The sequence below is a fragment of the Erinaceus europaeus genome, unplaced genomic scaffold (genome assembly GCF_950295315.1).
Source record: "Erinaceus europaeus unplaced genomic scaffold, mEriEur2.1 scaffold_243, whole genome shotgun sequence".
Taxonomy (NCBI): Eukaryota; Metazoa; Chordata; class Mammalia; order Eulipotyphla; family Erinaceidae; genus Erinaceus; species Erinaceus europaeus.
Window position 1 is genome coordinate 44,138 of NW_026647264.1, and position 19,486 is coordinate 63,623.

General features: G+C 46.0%; 1 protein-coding gene across 1 annotated transcript in view; it reads left to right on the forward strand.

The window, feature by feature from the left end:
• Positions 1 to 3,714: 3,714 nt before the first annotated feature.
• The window catches only part of RPH3AL (rabphilin 3A like (without C2 domains)), a 144,780-nt gene continuing 129,008 nt past the window's right edge, over positions 3,715 to 19,486 (forward strand). Inside the window, exon 1 of the mRNA XM_060183878.1 lies at positions 3,715 to 3,775. The gene's annotated coding sequence lies outside the window, so the exon portion shown is untranslated. The remainder of the gene's footprint in view (positions 3,776 to 19,486) is intronic.

The following is a 19,486-nucleotide window of genomic DNA, read 5'->3' on the forward strand; positions in this document are numbered from 1 at the left end:
CATGGAACAAGAAGCAGAAGTAAGGGGTTGAGTGGTGGTGCACTGGGTTAAACACACATAGTAAGACATGCAAGGACCCTTGCAAGGACCCCAGTTAGGTGGTCCAGGAGGTGGCACAGTGGATAAAGCATTGTACTCTCAAGCATGAGGTCCTGAGTTCAATCCCCGGCAGCACATGTACCAGAGTGATATCTGGTTCTTTCTCTCTCCTTCTATCTTTCTCATGAATAAATAAATAAATAATTTTTTTTTAAAAAAAAGGACCCCAGTTAGAGTTCCAGCTCCCCACCTGCAGGGAAGATACTTCACAAGTGATGGAGCAGGTCTGCAGGCGTCTATCTGTCTCCCTCTCTAGCCTCTCTATCTTCTTGTCCTTCCTCAATTTCTCTCTGTCCTATCCAGTAAAATGGGGGGGGGGGATGGTTGCCATGAGCAGTGGATTCATAGTGCCGGCACAGAGCCCCAGTGATAACCCTGAAGGAAAAGAAGAAGGAGGAGGAGGAGGAGAAAGAGAGGGAAAGAAGCTATTCAGGATTTTGCAGCAGAGGTAGGGCAAAGGGCACTCTTTCTAAAATTATGGAAGAAGTAAAAATAAAAGGACAGCAGGGCCTGGTAGATGTTTTATTGACTAGAGAGAGCATTAGACTTGCAAACATGAGGTCCAGAGTGCAGTCCTTGACTATTCATGTGCCAGAGTGATGCTCTGACGTGTGTGTGTACTTCCTCCCCCCCTCTCTCTAATAAAGAAACAAACTTAATTTAATAAATAATCCAGGTTTAACCCTTGAGTCACACTACACAGGAGCACCCTGTGGGTGCCACTTCATGCAGTGGAGTAGTGCTGCAGTGCCTCTTCTCCTTACTCTGTCTCTCAAAGGAAAAAAAAGGCCACTAGAAGCACTGGAGTCATGCAGCCACCAGTAGATGCAGGAGGAGAAAGGAGGCGCGAGAGCCGGGGTGGGGGGGTATGAGTGAAAGTAAGCAACAGTACATCCTAAATGACCAGGAGTGGGCAGGCCAGGATAGGGGCTCTGCCAATAAAGAAATTAATCTTAACGAGATTGATATAATATGCAGGCAGGTAGAGTGCATGTGTTGCCATGTAAGACTCCAGGTTCAAGCCTTGGGTCATCACACAGGGACTCCTGCGGGCGGGGGGTGGGTACTACATGCAGTGGAGTGCTGCTGCCATGCCTCTTCTGCTTACTCTGTCTCTCAGAGGAAAGAAACCACTAGAAGCAGAGGAGTCATGCAGCCACTAACCCTCACCAATAACCCTGGTAGCAAAAAATTAATTAATGAATCAAAAAGCCAAAAGGACTTCCTTGACAAACTCTCATGGTGGGTGAGCTACTGTACAGTTTCATGGCTGGTGGAGGCTGTGTGTGTGTGTGTGTGTGTGTGTGTGTGTGCGCTGGTGTGTGCACTGGGGGTGGAGGAGTGTGCCCGATGGGGCAGGCAGGGAAGAGTTTGCCACCAAGAGTATGAGGATAGGTCTAGGAAGGATTCTTGGGCACTATGTCATGAACACACACCGAGAGAGAAGGAACAGAGAGAACTAGGCAACCTCCTGTCATGTGAGATCCCGCTGGGGGATGGGACTTCACTAGACAAGTGGCATTTTGTTTCTGTCTTTGGGAATCTATGTGAAAGGCGTGGGAAACAGGGTTTGGGAGACACGAGTGAAAACCCCCAGTCTAGCTTGCACTAGGCACACAGCAAAGATGCATCGAGGAGTTTGTTGAAAGCTTTTTTTAAAAATTATTTATTTATTATTGGATATACACAGAGAAAAATTGAGAGGAGAGAGGGAGATAGAGAGTAAAAGAAACAGAGAGACACCTGCAGCCTGCTTTACTACTTATGAAGCTTTCTCTCTGCAGGTGGGGACCAGGGGCTTGAACCTGGACCCTTACACACTATCATATGTGCATTTAAACAGATGTGCTACCACCTGGCCCCCTGAAAGCTTTAATACTAAGGGAATCAAGGTTGAGGGGATTCACTTCACTTGAGCTCCAGAGTAGTACAGTTAAGGGCAAGAGGAGGTGTTCCAGGGAGCCAAGTTCAGAGTAAGGCAGAAATCATTGTCAGGTAGTCAGTAGTCTGAAGAGAAGCTAGGCCTCCCAGGGAGTGAGTGCTGTCACTGGGCTGTGCCAGCAGTGGTCTGAGCAATTCCTTGAGGGGAGGTGCTGTGGTCAAGAGGAGGGCTGGACATGCAGAGAATCTGAAGCTCTGAGGTTTTAGGAGTAGTGAAGTGACATGAAGCCAAGCCTCCTGAGTCAGGGGCTTCCCCTACAGGATCTTGTCCAATCCTCACAACAGGACTATTATGATGCCCATATTGCAAAGAAAAATACAGAGGCTTCCTTACTAGCTATGTTGGTGAGCTCACTTTACATTATGTAAGAGTGACTGTAAAACAAACAAACAAAAAACCCTACTCCATGTGTCTTTGACTATGGGACTATACATCAGTCACATGACATTTTTGGAAGTCTAGAATGTCTACCGACTGTGATAGCTTTGCTTACTTGCACCAGATCACATCTAGGGGGGAGAGTCAGAGGGGACCCAGAGGAGGTCTGACCCAGCTTCTGCTGGGTGCTTCTGTAAGTGTGGAAACTAGCACTCCCACATATGATGATCTCGGGATCTCTTCTCTTTTTTTTTTCTCTGTTCTCATCTTTATACCTTTCACTCCTGTCCCCCCTTTCTTAATCTTTGATCTATTTTTCCAGGTGAAGAATGAGGGCTGGGGGCTGTGAAGCTGTTACCTTGCCTAGGTAGAAAACTAGGATCTGAGCTGGGGAGACAACATAATGGTTATATAAAAGACTTCTGGGCTGGAGGCTCTGAGGTCCCAGGCTCAATCCTCAGCTCCATCATAAGCCAGAGTTGAGATGTGCTCTAGCTTCTCTTTCTGTATCTCTAACTCTGCATCCTTTCATGAAAATAATCATAGTGATGATGATGATGATGAAAGCTAGGCCCCAAGGCTCAGAGTGGATGGAATTGGAGGACGACTCAAATACTCTTGAAATGTTGGAGCCAGAACACTAGACTGTTGGAAGCTCTAGCTTTCAGTGGCTGCCTAGTTTAATAACTGTAGCAAGCTGCCTTCATTTGTTCCTCCGTGGATGGGGCCCTTAATCTGCCATCTGTCAGGACGACTGAAGGGTCTAAGGCACCAGACCCATTCTATGAATATTAACACAGGGTCCCGGCCCCAGAACTCGTCGTGGCCCTCCTTTTGCCATAACGGCTCATCTCACACTCTCTCTTTTTATTTATTTATTTATTTATTTATTTATTTATTTAGTAGAGACAAATTGAGAGGGGAGGGCGAGAGAGAAAGGGAAAGAGACACCTGAAGCCTTGCTTCATCACTCATGAAGCTTTCACCCTGCAGGTGGGGACCAGGGGCTTGAACCTGGGTCCTTGTGCACTGTAATGTAACCAGGTGCGCCACCGCCTGACCCCTCTTTTTCCTTTTTTTAATACAGGTCTTAGATTTGGGCATTATTATTAAAGCTACATGGGGAGGTGAGTGAGTTTTAGGATACAAGAACAAGAAGGGGCCGCCGAGACCCTTTGGGCGAGGCAGCGGTCCAGTGGGCCCCTGTAGCCAGCAGGTGCGCTGGCCTGCTTCTCCCGCGGCCCCAGGTCCCTGGCGGAGAGGGCGGGGCGGGGCGGGGCGGGGCGGCCTGGGTACCTGCAGCCGCCGCCAGAGGGCAGCCAGGGAGCGCGTCCGGCGGCGGGGCCGAAGCCCCGGGTAAGTCTGTCTTAAGTGGGGTCGCCCCCCCTGTCCGGGGCTGGGTCTCGGAGGGCGGGTGGGGGGCGCGCGTGGCTCCCTGGCGTAGAGCGCAGGGGCGCACGGGGCGGCCCTGGGGTTGGGGGCGCGCGGCGTGGGGGCCGAGCCGGGGGGCTGCGGGGCGCGGGCAGGGCTTGGGGCCGTCCCGAGCTGCCCAGGGCAGTGCCAGGCCCTGCTCCGGAGCAGCTTGCGCTCTGCCTCCGGCTCGCAGCCCGCCCGGGGAGCGTCCCCGGGGAGCCCTGTTGCGCCCGGGCTCGGCGGCTGGGGCGCGGCGGCGGACGGCAGGCGGCGCTGGGGCGCGCGCGGAGTCAACAAGTGCCCAGCGCACGTGCGGCGGGAGGGGCCCGGGCTCACTGCGGCCCCCGCACCTGCTCGCCCCGCCTGGCCTCTGCAGCCCCTCTGAGACTCCCGGGAGCCAGGGCCCCGGGCCCCGGACAACCGGGCTGCTCCCTGACAACCTGACCGGGCTTTGCGTTCCTGTCCCCACCAGTCAGGGCCGCCTCTGTGCTGAGTCCCAGCCAGGCTGAAGGTGTGATTGAGGAAGTGCTTCAGCCCATCCCTGGGGCCTCCTGCCCTAGGGATGAAGGCCCTGTGCTCACGCGGACCCTCTGGGAATTCTGCCCCAAAGCTTGGCTGCTCGGGAAACTGAGCCCAGGGGGCAATCAAGAACTTCCCCACCCTACCAGCTAGCCTGTGCTCTGTGAGGACCCAGGGATCCTGGCTCCATCTCTGGGGCAGCATGGGGACCTTAGTAGTCTGGGGGCAGGAGACTGATAAGAACACTGTCATCGCTGCCCTTGAATTATTGTGGATATCTGCCCTGCCCCTGACATCCACTTGGCTTCCCATGTTTTGAGGGATGGGGTTGGGGGAAGATAGCACCCTCAGCCATAAGCTTCTTTCTCTTTTTTTCTCAGTCACATTTTCACAAGTACTTTGCACCTGCTGCCTGCCTCTCCACTCCCAGCCTCCCCTCTTAATCCTCTGCAGCCTGGCTGCTGGCCCCACCACTTTGCTGAAGCTGCTTTTCCTGAAAGTCATCCTGTTCCCAAACACTGCTCTTTTGCGAGGCCTCTCCTTCTGCAGAGAAAACTCCCCCGCCCCACTACACACACCCTTTGGCGGTGTCCTCTCTGCGGTGTCTCTGCTATGATATCTGGGACACCCTGACTCCTGACTTTGTGCTGAGGGTCCCATTGTTCCTTCCCTTCTGCCCCCTTCTCCTCCTCTTTTCTGGGGTTTATTTGAAGGCTTCCTGTTTAGTTTCTTCTCCTGGAGTACCCAGGGAACTCATTTGGTTTCTGTGCCTCTTGGATGCCCCAGTGACTCTCCAGATACAGTGTATCTCTGTCTGGTTCCCCCCCCCCCCAGGTAGCTTTTCACATGCCTCAGCTGTAGGCTTTTTCTCCATCATATTGCACTTGTGTAATGCCCCCACCCCCAAAATGTCTCCCTGGTAGTGTCCTTCTTTTTGCACCATTGCACCAGGCCTTGGCTTTCTGCAGCCCATTAGAGTCCCCTTGCTGCTGTCTCAGTTACAAGACCACTCAACCCTTGTAGTCCATCTGGCATGTCACCTCTAGATTGCTTCCTCCCAACTCCTTACTGCTTTTACCCTGTTGTAAACACTTCTCCCCAGAGAATCTTCAGGCCCAGTTCTTCCACCCAGGTTTGAAGGCTCCTGGGTCATGTGACTTCACTCTCTTGAACCAGTTTCCAGTCTAGCAACTTGTTCCGTCCCATCACATTCAGTTCTCTTTTCTCTTGCCCTTTGGGGCTGGCCTCAGGCATTGTTTCCCTGGGAAAGCTTTACTGCCTCCAGGGCTACCTTGGGGGGTGGTGTGTGTCACATTTCTGCCCCCCCCCTTGGAGCCACCCTGCACAGCTAATCTGTCTGCTGATGGCAGGTCCTTCTGTGTCCCTTTCTTTTAGTTCCCCTATACAGGACACCCTGTCAGCTCTCAAAGGAATTTGCTGCCCCCAAACCTCTAAGGACACTTCCCCATTATTCTTCAGAGTCTGGTTCAGATTCTACACTGTCCTGAGTGATTCCAGACTCCCATATTCTGTCCCTCCCTCTCTGTCTTGGCTTACTGATGGACTGATTATAGTTCATGCCACCTGGTTGAATACTTTGTTCTCTTTTATTATCTTGCAGTTATATCATTGGCCTGAGAGATGCTGTTCTGGCTTTTAACCAGTAGGGGCCAGGTGGTGGTGCACTTGGTTGAGTACATATATTACCATGTACAAGGACCTGGGTTCAAGCCCCTGTTCTCCACCTGCAAGGGGAAGCTTTACAAGCAGTGAAACATATCTGCAGGTGTCTCTCTTTCTGTTGCCCTCTTTATCTACCCCACCCCTCTCAGTTTCCCTCAGCCCTAATGAAAGAAAGAAAGAAAGATGGCCACCAGGAGTGGTGTGTTCATTGTGCAGACGCTAAGCCCCAGGGAAAATCCTGGTGGCATAAAAAAGAAAAATAAAGAGAACAGAGCAGTATGAGGCAGTATGCTGATCACTCCCTATGCTTCCTTGTGCCACCGTTATCCTTGTGATTCCCAGAGGGGCTGGTGTGATAATGTTGTTGTCTTCATGCTCCAGAGACACAAACAAACCCAGGGAGGCCTTGGGACCTGTCTGAGTTGCAGAGTGTAGGCTGGAACACGAGTTGACTGCTCAGACTGTTTTTTGACACTTGGTTTTGCTGTTTGTCTGGGAAGGCATATGCCCAAGAGTTTGTCACAGGCTTTGTGTGTCCCCAGGCATGTGAGATGGGTGAGCAACTGGGTTAGCTGCTTGCCTGGGACAGCACTGGGCTCCAGGAAAGGACTTGGCAGCAGAACAGGTGGGTAATGGTAGGACCAGTGACTCAGGGAGGTTGTAACTGTTAGTCCAACCCAAGACTAACAGTGTGTGTGTGTGTGTGTGTGTGTGTGTGTGTGTGTTTTATATGTGACTTGTGGGGTAAGGAACCCAGCAGGAGCCCTCAGGCCTTTTCCTTCTGGTCTTTGTATATGCTTTTTTATTTTGTAAACATCGCCCCCTTTGTCCCCCTAGTAGTAACACTTCTAAGTTTCTTTCAGAGGTGTCCTTCCCTTGCCTCCACAGGTCACTGTCATATGAAAATGAACTCCCACTGTGAAATGCAGTTGCCATGGCAACCTGTAGTGTGCAGCCCCAGCCTCTAAATCCTAGGTCTTGGCACCATAGGCTTCAAGGGGGCTTTTTCTGTCTTTTGTCACCTAAGGGAAACTGAAATACTCCTTTTGCAGGGACCTTGACAAAATGTGCTTCTCCGCCAGCAGTTTCTGGGCACTGTTGGTGCCCTGGCAGCTTGTCACCAGGTTGCAGGCACACCATTAATAATGATCCCGGAACAGCACCCATGGCCTGGGTCACAGTTTGAGTGAAATCCAGTGCCCTTCGGGTAAAAGGACAGTGGCTGCAGCCATCACGCATCCTGGGGTGATTGTGGGAGCAGAAGCAGAGGTCTTCTGTCTGGGGTGGGGGACTCCAGGGTTGCAGCTGTCTTCAGTGCTGCCTCTCCTGTGTGAGGGAGAGCCTTAGGCTCTCCCGCTGGGCCTGAGACGCCTGGAAAGACAAGCTTGCTTTCAGCCATTGTTAACAGCTACTGACACTGATGAATGCCTGCTATGTGCTCTTATTCTTATTTTACTACCAGTCTCTTATTTTACATCCAAACTAAATGAAGCTAGAAGTAGTATTATCCTCACTTTGCAGGTAAGGAAACCCATGTACAGAGAGGTTAAGTGCTTATCCAAGGACACACAGCATGTGTGGTGGTTGGGCTTTACTGTTTGGAGTCTGACTCTCACAGCCATTCCTCTCTACATGCTCCAAAAAGACAGGAATTGACGGGTAAAGCAGTAGCTTCCAGCCTTTTTGTTTACAGTGAGCAAAAGGCTACAGTAAAAATAAGTAAATAAATAAATAAACTACAATAAATAAAGTGGAATAAAAACATACACCAGAATGTTCCGAAGCAGCACTGTTTTTTTGTGATCCCAGTGCTGTTAGAACACCTCACATAAAGGTACTTGCTATACCACAGATAGCTAATTGGTCAGACACTGCCGGCACTTTTGTAGTCATCATTATGAAGTGGGTGGTGTGGTTTTTCCTTTTAATCACAGCTAGAAAAGGGGAAGGGGGGGAGAGAGAGAGGCAGACCACAGCACCAATTCACTTGTGAAGCTTACTCTGTGCAGATGCTCATGTGGTTCTGGAGACTTGAACCCAGATCTCTGGACCTGGTCAGCTGTGTGCTGAACTGTGGGAACCATTTCCCAGCCCTTTTGAAAACACTTATCAGGCTCCTGCCCCACCCCCAACCCCCTTTGCAGGGGTGGGGGGGTTGGGGGATGCTTCATAAGCATGAAGTAAGTACTGCAGGTATCTCTCTGTCTCCTTTCTCTCTGTTTATCTCTGTTCTATCAAATAAAGGAAGGAAAAAGCTTGGAGGCAGGACATGACTGCCAGGAGGAGTGGATTTGTCATGCAGGAACCAAGCCCCAGCGATCACCCTGGTGCCAATACAAACAAACAGAAAGCATTCACCTGTTTTAAAAGATTTATTTATTTCATATGAGATAGAGAATTTCACGAGACAGAGAGAGAGAGAGAGAGAGAGAGAGAGAGAGAGTGTGCCGGAGCACCACTCCAATACACGTGGTGCCAGGAATGGAACTGGTAGTTCCAGGCATGCAAGTCCTGTGCTCAAGTGGCTGAGCTGTTCCCGGGCCTTCGCAGTGCTATGGCCACGAGCAGGAGAAAGAACAAAGTAGCCAGTGTGAGAATGAACAGCTCCGTCAATATGGAGCAACATGGATGACTTTCACGATGTTGAATCAAGGGGCCAGATGGAAAAAGAGCATGTGATTCCTTCTGCAGAGCGTAAGGCAAGGCGACCTGAGTCTCAGGTGCTGGCAGTCAGGATATGGGTCCCTGGAGCATAGAGAAGCTTTCTGGAAGGCTCATCATGTTTGATTTCTTTATCTGCATGATAATCACATAGCTGTTCAGATTGTCAAATTTCATCAGTTCTGATATGTGTGTTTCTCGTGTGTGTGTGAGATATGTGAGTAAAATCAACTGCAACAGGAAAAGGGCAGCAGTGACCCTAAGTCCAGGGTGTGAGTGCAGACATGCCATTTCCTTCTAAGAGGCCACACTTTGACTTCACTGTGCCTGGAACTGCGGCTTTTCTGTGCTAGGTGGGAGTTGGCAGGAGGGAGGTTACCCACGCTCCAAACTCCACGCTCCACGCTCCACAAGGGACAGTGCTGGGATATAGGAGCAGGCTTAGCTCTGTCTCCTTCTGCTCTCTTCCACTCTGTTGGATCTGGGGAAACTTCGCTAAGCTGGGAGGACCGTGAAGTGGTCCTTTCTCCTCTGTGTGATGTCGGGACTGGGGAGCTAGGGAGAAGTTGTGTATTGCCTTCTGCTTGGGGTGTAGCAAAGCATGGAAAGACCAGAGGGTCCGGTGGACGCTGCAGCCCTCATCACAGACAGCGTCAACTCTCCCAACAGCCAAGAGCTGCCTCAAAATGGCCATTTCAAGGACTGCAGTGGCTTGTAAAGTCAGTGGCATTCATAGAGAGAGCAGCCCCTCCTTTTACATGCAGTTCTCTGCTGCTAAAAATACTGGAGCACCTTATGTAAGACATGGTTATGTGGTTGGCACCTTATGTAAAAGCACTTAGTGTACCATGGACAGTTAATTGGTTGGGTGTTGTGATGGCCATTGTGGACATCACTATTATTTTAAATTTTTATTTATTGAACAGTTTATAAGGGGGGGGGGAGTAGAAGGAAAAAGGAAGGGAAGAAGAGTGGGGGGGCAGAGAAGATAGAATCAGAGCATCATTCCAGTACACATGATGCTGGTAACTGAACTCAGGGCCTCAGGCTTGAGAGTCCAGTGCTTCACCCATGCTTCACCTCCTGGGCCACATGAGCACCATTATGAAACTGGTGGTGGGTTTGCCTGGTGAGGAAGGGGAGCAGTCAGCAGTGTCTAGTCCTGCCCACCTTACACTGCCACTCCCAGGCCTGGTTCACATGTCGGTTTATTTTCATCTGCAGTCAGGCTCATCCAAGCAGTCAAGTTGTTGTCAGAGTTTGTAATGTTTCTTCTTGTTCAACCCCACATCTTTCTTTCTCATTGGTTGCTGGTGCTTCCTCTGATCTGTAGACCTGGATTTAGACGGGCTTTCTCCCCACTCAAGAATCCCCTCCTGTGCTTGAGCTGCCAGGGACTAGGGTAGCCCATCTCATAATTGGGTGAATAGGAGGGAAGAGTGATCAACAAAACCCAGGCACATAATATCCCAATGAGGTCAAGATACTAGGCAGAAACTAGGAGAAGAAAGTGTACAGGGATCAGATGTCTAAATCCAAGGACTCTGAGACTTGGAATGAGATATCACAAAATGGAGAGCAAGTAGTCAGGATCCAATAGAGTAAAAAATGTGTCTACCCTGTGATACAAGGAGCCTGCTTCCCAGGGTGTGCCCTAAGGAAGCCCTGATGTATGTGTTAAGGTAGAAAATCCTGGCAGTTTGCAGTGATGAAGAAACTACAGGTGTCTGAACATTCAGTGGTGGTAGAATAGCTACTTAAATTGGAACCCTCACACCTGGGAATACTGTGCAGCTTTGAAAAGGATTTACTTAAATCTTTATAGTCATGTGTGTCATAACAACACTGTGGTCAGCAAGAGACCACATAGAAAAGTCTCTGTGTATAGCTTAGGTGACTATACCATCAGGATTTGTGTAATTATACTCTGTGACATTCAAACAACAAAATCACTTGACACACTTCTCAGAACCTATTTCCATCATCAAGCAACCAATGACTGTGTAGCATTACAAAAGAATCTCTAAGATTTCAAGATTAAAAAAAAAACTTACCAAGTGATAAGTACTTTACAGTGCCTATTGTAAAAGTGTACATTGTAGACTCCTCCGACCTTGTAGGGGAGAGGAATGGAAATTATGTTTGTATGTGTGTGGAGATCAAAGGGAAATTTAGGGGGTCAGGCAGTGGCACACCTGGTTAAGCACACACATCACAGTGCACAAGGATCCAGGTTCAAGCCCCGGTCTCCGCCAGCAGGGGAAAAGCTTCACAAGTGGTGAAGCAGAGCTGCAGGTGTCTCTCTGTCTCTTTCCTTTCCTACCTCCTTCTCCCCTCTCAATTTTTCTCTATCTCTATTCAATAATAAATAAATGAATAAATAAATATAAAAACAGGGAAATTTAGCTTGCTCTTTGGTGTTCAAAAATTTTAATTTATATATATATATATATATATATATATATATATATATATATATATATTTTATGAGAGCACTGCTCAACTCTGGCTTATGGTGCTGGGAATTGAACCTGGGACCTTTGATGCCTCAGGCATGAAAGGCTTTTTGTATAACCACTATACTCTCCCTATCCCTTAAAAATAATTCTATTGAGGTATAGGTCATGTACGTCAAAATTAATTTGTTTTAAGGATCCAATTCTACTTTAAATTTCTACTTTACTTTCTTTTGGTGTTGTTGTAACCTCATGCATGTATAATTTTATCCCACTAGGGTGGAGAGAGAGAGAGAGGGAGGGAGGGAGACAGAGAGAGAGAGAGAGAGAGACCACAGTACCAGAACTCCCCCATGCCATGGTGCTCCTGTGTAGGGCCAGAATTCGAATTTGGATTGCACTCATGGTGAGATATCTGACTCTGCTTTAAGTCTTTAAAAGGATAAATATTTATATAATTGAAAGTTAATGTCTAATCTAATTCCCATCCTGTTAATAAGACAGTCTCCTCTGTCTGAGTCACAGATGGATGGCCTGTGACAGGAAGTGCTTTGTATAGCATTTTCATTTAAAGGCAACTGACATACGTAGAGGACTCTTGCCTCTTCTGAGCTGCCTCTTTGTTGCTTCCCCTGTGGCGCTCTCAAACAAGACAGCTCTCAGGTGGTGGCAGGCACCTTCTTCAGCCTCTCCTGCCGCATCAACTGTCTTTCTGTGTTCTTGCAAAGAGAGACTCTTTACTCCAGATGTTGCTTCACCGTGACATGACATTTCTTAAAAATAATGGCTATTTTATTATTTTCTCTATTGAAGGGATTAATGGTTTACAGCCAACAGTAAAATACAATAGTTTGTGCATGTGTAACATTTCTAAGTTTTCCACATAACAATTCAACCCCCTCTAGGTCCTCCTCTGCCATCATGATCCAGGGCCTGAACCCTCCCTACCTCCTCAGAGTCTTTTACTTTGGCGCAATACACCAACTCCAGTCCAAATTCTGCTTTGTGTTTTCCCTTCTGTTCTTATTTTCAGCTTCTGTCTATGAGTGAGATCATCCCATATTCATCCTTCTCTTTTTGACTTATCTCATTTAACATGATTCCTTGAAGCTCCATTCAGGACGAAGTGAAGAAAGTGAAATCACCATTTTAAAATAACTGAGTAGTATTCCATTGTATGTATATATACCGCAACTTACTCGGCCACTCATCTGTTGTTGTTCACCTGGGTTGCTTACAGGTTTTGGCTATTACAAATTGTACTGCTGTGAACACAGGTATACACAGATGTTATTGGATAGATAATTTTATAATTTTATCTGAGTTACTTACCCTCTCAACTTCTCTCTGTCCTATCCAGTATATCGGGGGGAAAAATGGCCACCAAGAGCAGTGGATTAGTAGTGCAGTTACTGAGCCCCAGTGATAACCCTTGAGGCTATATATATAATATATAATTCTAATATATATGTTATATATTATATATATTCAATATATATATATGTATATTGAAGACCTGCTACTCAAAGTATTAGGACTGAGAGCTGAGGCCTAGGGTTAGATGAGACTGTGAGGGTGGGGCCTTCATGGTGGGATTAGTGACCTCACAGGAGGAGACAAAGTAAGAGCTTGTTTGCTCTGTCTCCTTGCACACCCACTGCACGAAGCTCCAGGAAAGGTCATGTGAGGACACCAAAAGAAGGTCACTGTCTACAAGCCAGGAAGAGTGAATTCACTGACATTCAGCCAGTGCTTTGATTGTAAACTTCCAGCCCCCAGAACTGAAAGAAATAAATTTTCTGTTGCGTAAGTGTCTAGGCTATGTTATTTTGCTATGGCAGTCAGAGCCTAAAGATGTCTAGGTCCATCTGTCCTTTCACTTTATGATTTATCCCTTGGCTTTAGATTTGAAAGGTCTTTCCCACCCAATATCAGACAAATATTCACTTATATTTTCTTCTGGATCTTTGAATAAAATATTTGATTACTTATTTATGAGAGAGAGAGAAAGAGAGAGAACCAGATATCATTCTAACACAAATAGTGCCAGGAATTGAACTTAATACCTTATGCTAGAAAGTCTGACACTCTATTGCTATGTCACCTTCTGGGACACCTGCTTATTATTATTATTATTTTATTTATTAATTTTACATGGAAACTGGTTTATGGTGGTGCTGGAGATTAAACTTTGGACCTAGCCTTAGGTATGGAAGCCTTTTGGCCCAGCCATTAAGCTAATTCCTCATACCCTGAATATTTTCCTTGTTGGCATGTTTGTTTGCTTGCTTGCTTTGCCAGAGCACTGCACAGCTCTGGGTTATGGTGGTAGGGCAAGTTGAACCTGGAACTTCAGAGCCTCAGGCACAAAAGACTTTTGTATAACCGTTATGCTATCTCCCTCACCCTGTTTGGTTTTGTTTCAGCTTTCCTATCCAATGTTCTCTTAATGTTTAACTTTAGTCTGGTCAAACGTTATTTTAGTTTATGATGTAAGGTCCTGATTTTATTCATTTTTTTAAAAAAAACTTTATTTTATGAGAAAGAGAGAGACATCAGAGCTCTGCTGTGTCATATAGGGTACAGAGGTTATGATCTGGGGTCCTACCTATGCCCAGGATGGGCTCAGCCGACTAAACAACCTCTCCTCGTAATTGTGTTTCCAGTTTATTGACCAATTCTTTCAATTCAACTTCTTTTCCCATCAGCTATATTTGAGACTTATTTTTGAGTATATGTTACATTCATGTTGAAATTTTATAAGGTATAAAAAGCAAATAGTAGACATTTCCCTCCTCCCACACCCATTAGCCTCCCAGGTCTAGTAATTGGTGTTGCTGGGTATCACCAGGTGAGCAGGCTTGGACATTATCCAGCCTGCCCTCCTAACCCCCCACATGTCAGCTTTATTATGTGTAGAAACATATTCATTTCCAAGCTTTCTATTTATGCCCTATTCTACTTCTCCTCTACTAATATAATTTTTACCAAGGCTTTATATATTTTAACACCTAACAGTGCAATGTGTTCTCAAAATGTCATTAGCTATGCTTGCGACTTATTTATTCTTCGACATGAAATTTATCATCACTGCTTGGTTTTTCTATGGGCATTAGAATCTAACTTGCAGTGGCATTATCTTGATAGTGAAACAAAGTCTGAGTGTTTCTAGCTAGATGTGTAGTCTGTCCTTTATGTACTCGCCATTTCTATCATCTTTCACAACACCCACTAAGGTTACAGAGATTTTTTTTTAATTAATTAATTTTAAAAATATTTATTTATTTTCCCTTTTGTTGCCCTTGTTTTATTGTTGTAGTTATTGTAGTTGTTGGATTGGATAGAGAGAAATGGAGAAGACAGAGGGGTAGAGAAAGACACCTACAGACCTGCTTCACCACCTGTGAAGCGACTCCCTTGTAGGTGGGGAGCCAGGGGCTTGAACTGGGATCCTTACGTCGGTCCTTGCGCTTTGCACCGCGTGCGCTTAACCCGCTGCGCTACTGCCCGACTCCCTCGGAGATTTCTTTATGGAGGTTTGGGTATTTCTTGTTAAGTTTGTTCTAAGGTGTTTTATTCATTTTTATTACTAGGGAGTAGGGTTATCCTCCCCTACCCCATCTCTGGTTTTACTTTGTTGTTGTTGTTATTTATTTATTTATTTATTATTGGGTAGAGACAGAGAAATTGAGATGGGTGGGCGAGATAGAAAGGGAAAGTGGGCCCCTTGGAATATACCTAAAATAAACCTACTAGCTTTTTCCAAAATGGAGACCCCCAAATCTTCATCTGTAATGTTCTTGTCTTTAGGTTCATGATTAGTCAACAATTTGTTCTGCTTTATATCTTAACTCTTTTTCAGCCACCAGGTTCCAAATGCTACCATGATGTCAACCTGACTTCCCTGGGCAGATGACCCCACCAGTGTGTCCCAGAGTCCTGCCTCCCCCAGAGCCCCGCCCCACTAAGGAAAGAGAGAGACAGGTTGGGAGTATGGATCGACCTGTCAACGCCCATGTTCAGCGGGGAAGCAGTTACAGAAGCCAGACCTTCCACCTTCTGCATGCATCCCATAATGACTCTGGGTCCATACTCCCAGAGGGATAAAGAATAGGAAAACTTTCAAGGCAGGGGATGGGATAGGGAGTTCTGGTGGTGAGAATTGTGTGTAATTGTACCCCTCTTATCCTATGGTCTTGTCAATATTTTCATTTTATAAATAAAAATTAAAAAAAAAAAAAAGAAAAGCAAAGAGACAGAGAGACACCTACAGCCCTGCTTCACCACTCAAGAAGCTTTCCCCCTGTAGGTGGGGACCAGGGGCTTGAACTGGGGTCCTTGCACACTATAATGTGTGTGCTTAATAATGTGTGCCACCTTTTGGCCCTTCCTTGGTTTTACTTTTAACTGAATGTTATTGGAATATAAGAAAGTTATTGGATTATATTTTATTCTGATGTATATAGAAATATATGTGATATATGTATAGTTTAAACAGTAATAGCAGTCATATGTCTGTATAATTTAAGAACTAAAGCACAGACAGCTTCTAGAAATTGCCTTTACACTTCTTCTTAATTGGCTTTTCTTTTACTGTCCCCAAGTGATACACTAACCTTAATTTTTTTTCTGTTTTATAATCACTAACCTGCAGTTTTGTATAAATTTGCCATAAAGGTTATATCCATAAATGCTATGTTGATAACTTATGTGCTTTTGAACTCTTAATCCATGGAAGCTCATGGAATCCAAAATTACCTGCTAGATGAATTTGTGTGTTACGTAGATTTGACCTGTTGTATGTAGTTAGGATTCATTCCTCCTTTACTGGTGTGTGTGTGTGTGTGTGTGTGTGTGTGTGTGTGTCTGTGTAGATAACCAATTTATTTATTCCTTCCATGTGTTGATGGGCATTAGATTGCTTTGACTATTCCCCCCCTTTTATTTTTATTTTTTACTAGAGTATGTCTTAGCTCTGGCTTTGTGTGGGCATTAAACTTGGAACCTTGGTGTCTTGGCATAAAAGTCTTGTGTTGTAAAACATTAATCTCCCAATAAAGAAATTTAAAAAAAAAAGTCTTTTTGTGGGCTAGGGAACAGCATAATGATTATGTGAAAAAGAAAAACAAAAAAGCCTCTCATGCTTGAGGCTCCAAGGTCCCAGGTTCAATTCCTGCATCACCATAAGCCAGAAAGAAAGAAAAATAATTTTGTGTTATGCTGATCTCTCCAGACCTCCTCTTTCTCTTTCTCTATCTCCTTCCTTCCTTCTTTCCTTTTTTCTTTCTCTCTCTCTTCCTCTTTGTTTCCCTTTCTCCCTTCCTCCTCTCGCCCTCCCTCTTCTTTCTTACTCTTTCCTTTCCAGCCAGGAACCCACAGGTGTGATTTCACTGCTTTGGGTCACTTTTTTTAAATTTTTATTCAGTTAGGGGGACAGAGAGGGGAGAGACACCATAACACCAGAGCGCCCTCTGTTGGCATAGCATGTCATGTGTTTTCAGGGCTTGAACTTGGACCACACATAGGGCCATACAGCCACCCTACCCAGTGAATGATGTCTCCGACATCTTCTTTGGCTTTTGTTTACCATCACCAACATCTCTTCTGGTGTAAGTTTCCTCAGGATGTCTATATGGCAGTGGAATGTTGTGATCATTAGTAGTATGCTGTTTTCCAAAGTCTTCAAGGCAGTTTATATTCTTTGTAGCTCCAGGGTGAGGAACATCTGACATAAGGGCTGTGTAAGGCCTATGATATCACTTGGTCTGGTCCTGCCAAGGCAACTGCAGGTGGGACTCAAAATGCAGTAAATCTAGGAGCTTTTTTTCATAGCAACATTAAGTATGAATTTTTAGGTTGATCATTTTGCATGGCTCTCAAATTGTGTTATAAATATCCAAATGGCCTTCAGCAGAAAAAAGATTGTCTTCTCCTGCTCTGTAGCAATCACCAATACACAGTATAATCACACTTTCAGTTTTTGGCCTATGTGTTGAGTGCCAACCAGTATCTCCTGTGGCTTAAATTGCCATTTCAGTGATTACTGCTAAGGTTCAACATGCCTGGGGGCTGTTTGGGTTTCCTTATTATACACCGTCTCTTTCTTTACCTCCCCTTCCCCCTCCCATTAGATTACTACTGATTTACAAAAGATCTTCCCATATTCACATTCTGGTACAAACCCTTTGTTTATTATATGTTGCAAATGCTTCTCTCAGTTTGTGGCTGACTTTCCCCCCATCTTAATAGCATCTTTTGATGAGAAAAACAGTCAGATACATCAGCAAGCTTATCATTAACTAAAGTGCAGTATTTGTTTATGGATCTTTCCTTGGTGGTAAAATGAGCTTACAAAGAAGTGCACAGATTTTGTTGTTGTTGTTGTTGTCATGGTTTTTGCACCTGCATGAATCTACCTCTCTTAATTGATAGTTTTATTTTTAGATGGTAAAATGCAGAGAGGAAAGAGAGACAGAGAGAGACACTGCAACACCGCTCCACTGCTCACAAAGCTTCCCCTGTGCAGATGCTTCTGGAGGCTCCCACCCCGGCCCTTGTGCATGGTACAGAGAGCGCTCTGCTGGGGAAGCTAGCTCACGGCCTGCAAAGAGCTCAGATTTTGGCGTCCTATCTGATGATCTCAGATATACAAGACCCAAGTCCCTGTGAAGAGAACATGACCAACCAGAAAGTACCTTTATACCCCTTCCCAAACCATCCCTGCCCACCCCCAGAATCCACCACTGTTCTTATTTTTTTCCACCAAAGATCCATTTGTCTGTGCTATAACCTCATATAAATAGAATTCTGCAGGGCATCCTCATTAGTCAAAGACTTCACTGTCACTGGACGTAAAGCTTTGGGATCCATCTCCTTTTTACTGGTGAGTTACTATCCCATTGCTTGAATAGGTGCTACATGTCATGGATTCACCTGCTCTCAGAGCCCAAGACTATCTTTAGTTTTGCACCTATTCAAATAATAGGACTGTCTATTCTAGTAATTATGGAGAATCCCTAAGTCTTCTTTCATTTCTCAGTATTATTTTTCTTAAACATTTTACCTCTCTTAGGAATGGGGTTTGGTGCTTATACAATGCATCCACTATTCCTGTCCCCCCCCCTTTCTTTTTAGGAAATGGGGATAGTGGGGAGAGGATAGAGACTGAGAGTGGATCAGGAGATACATAGGGAGAGAAAGAGAGACAATTGCAGGCCTCCTTTACAGCTCATGAAGCTTCTCCCCTGCAGGTGCAGAGACCGGGGCTTGAACCTGGGTCCTTGAGTATCGTCACATGCGCGTAAGCATAAGATCCATTCAGAAAGCTTCAGTAGTCTTAAATGGACTGCCTGAATGTTGTAAAGTAAACACAACCATGTGACCTTCCGCAGGGTCAAAGTGCGGGCCCTTGGCTGGAGCTAGGCCATGCAAGTAGGTTGCCCATTCTGAGAGCTAGAAGTTGAGCAGGATGATTTGCAAGCAGGAAAAAGTCTGCCGGCACCACTTACAGCTCAGAGCAGCTGGTGAGACTTTCAGGCCCAGCCTCTTGCAGCTGCCAAATTTTCTTGTTTATCACCCCATCAGAATCTTTAGCCTTCCTATTGATTCTGAGCTAATAAGTAAATCCTTCTGCTCAAGTCCATCTATACTACTGCAGCCCAAGAATGCTAATGGCTACGGTGTGCCCTACTACTGGCATCAACACTTTAGTAGAATGTGCCCTTCCTACCACAAAGACTCAGCAATAAGCTGCCTTTCCTGGATTCCTGGACTAACAAGGTAAACCTTTATATAGGTGGCTGCTTCAGGCCTAGCTTTGAAAAGTTTACTGCAAAACTATTTTAAACATTTGGAGTTTGGTGAGGGATTCCCTCCCCCCCTCCCCCCGCACCTAACTTTAAATTTAGTTCCCAATTTTGGGACAATTTTCTTTCAATCCCCAGTGGAAAGTTAATGGAGAATGCAGACTTAATTTAGAAGGTGAAATGGAGGAGTGTGTGCTATTTTCTGGACATCTTTTTTGGAAACCAGGTTCACTTCCCCTGCTTCTGGGTGTAGAGAGCTAGGTAGTGTGGTTAGAGGGTGCTGGGTGTGGCAATCGAATACCTGGGGAGACCTAGCACTCTCTCTTGCCATCCACAGAAGCTGTTCTCTTAAGAAGCTGCAGTGTCTCCGTTGCCCTACTCTAGGTGGGGCCTCGTTCAAAAATAAAAAAAGAAAATGAATTCTCTTCTGATTCTCCCCCCCTTTTTTTTTTTTTAATGTCATTGACTCATAAGTGACAGGGAAGGACTCTGTTCTGATTGGTCTTGGGTTGTCACAGTGCTTGTCCTTG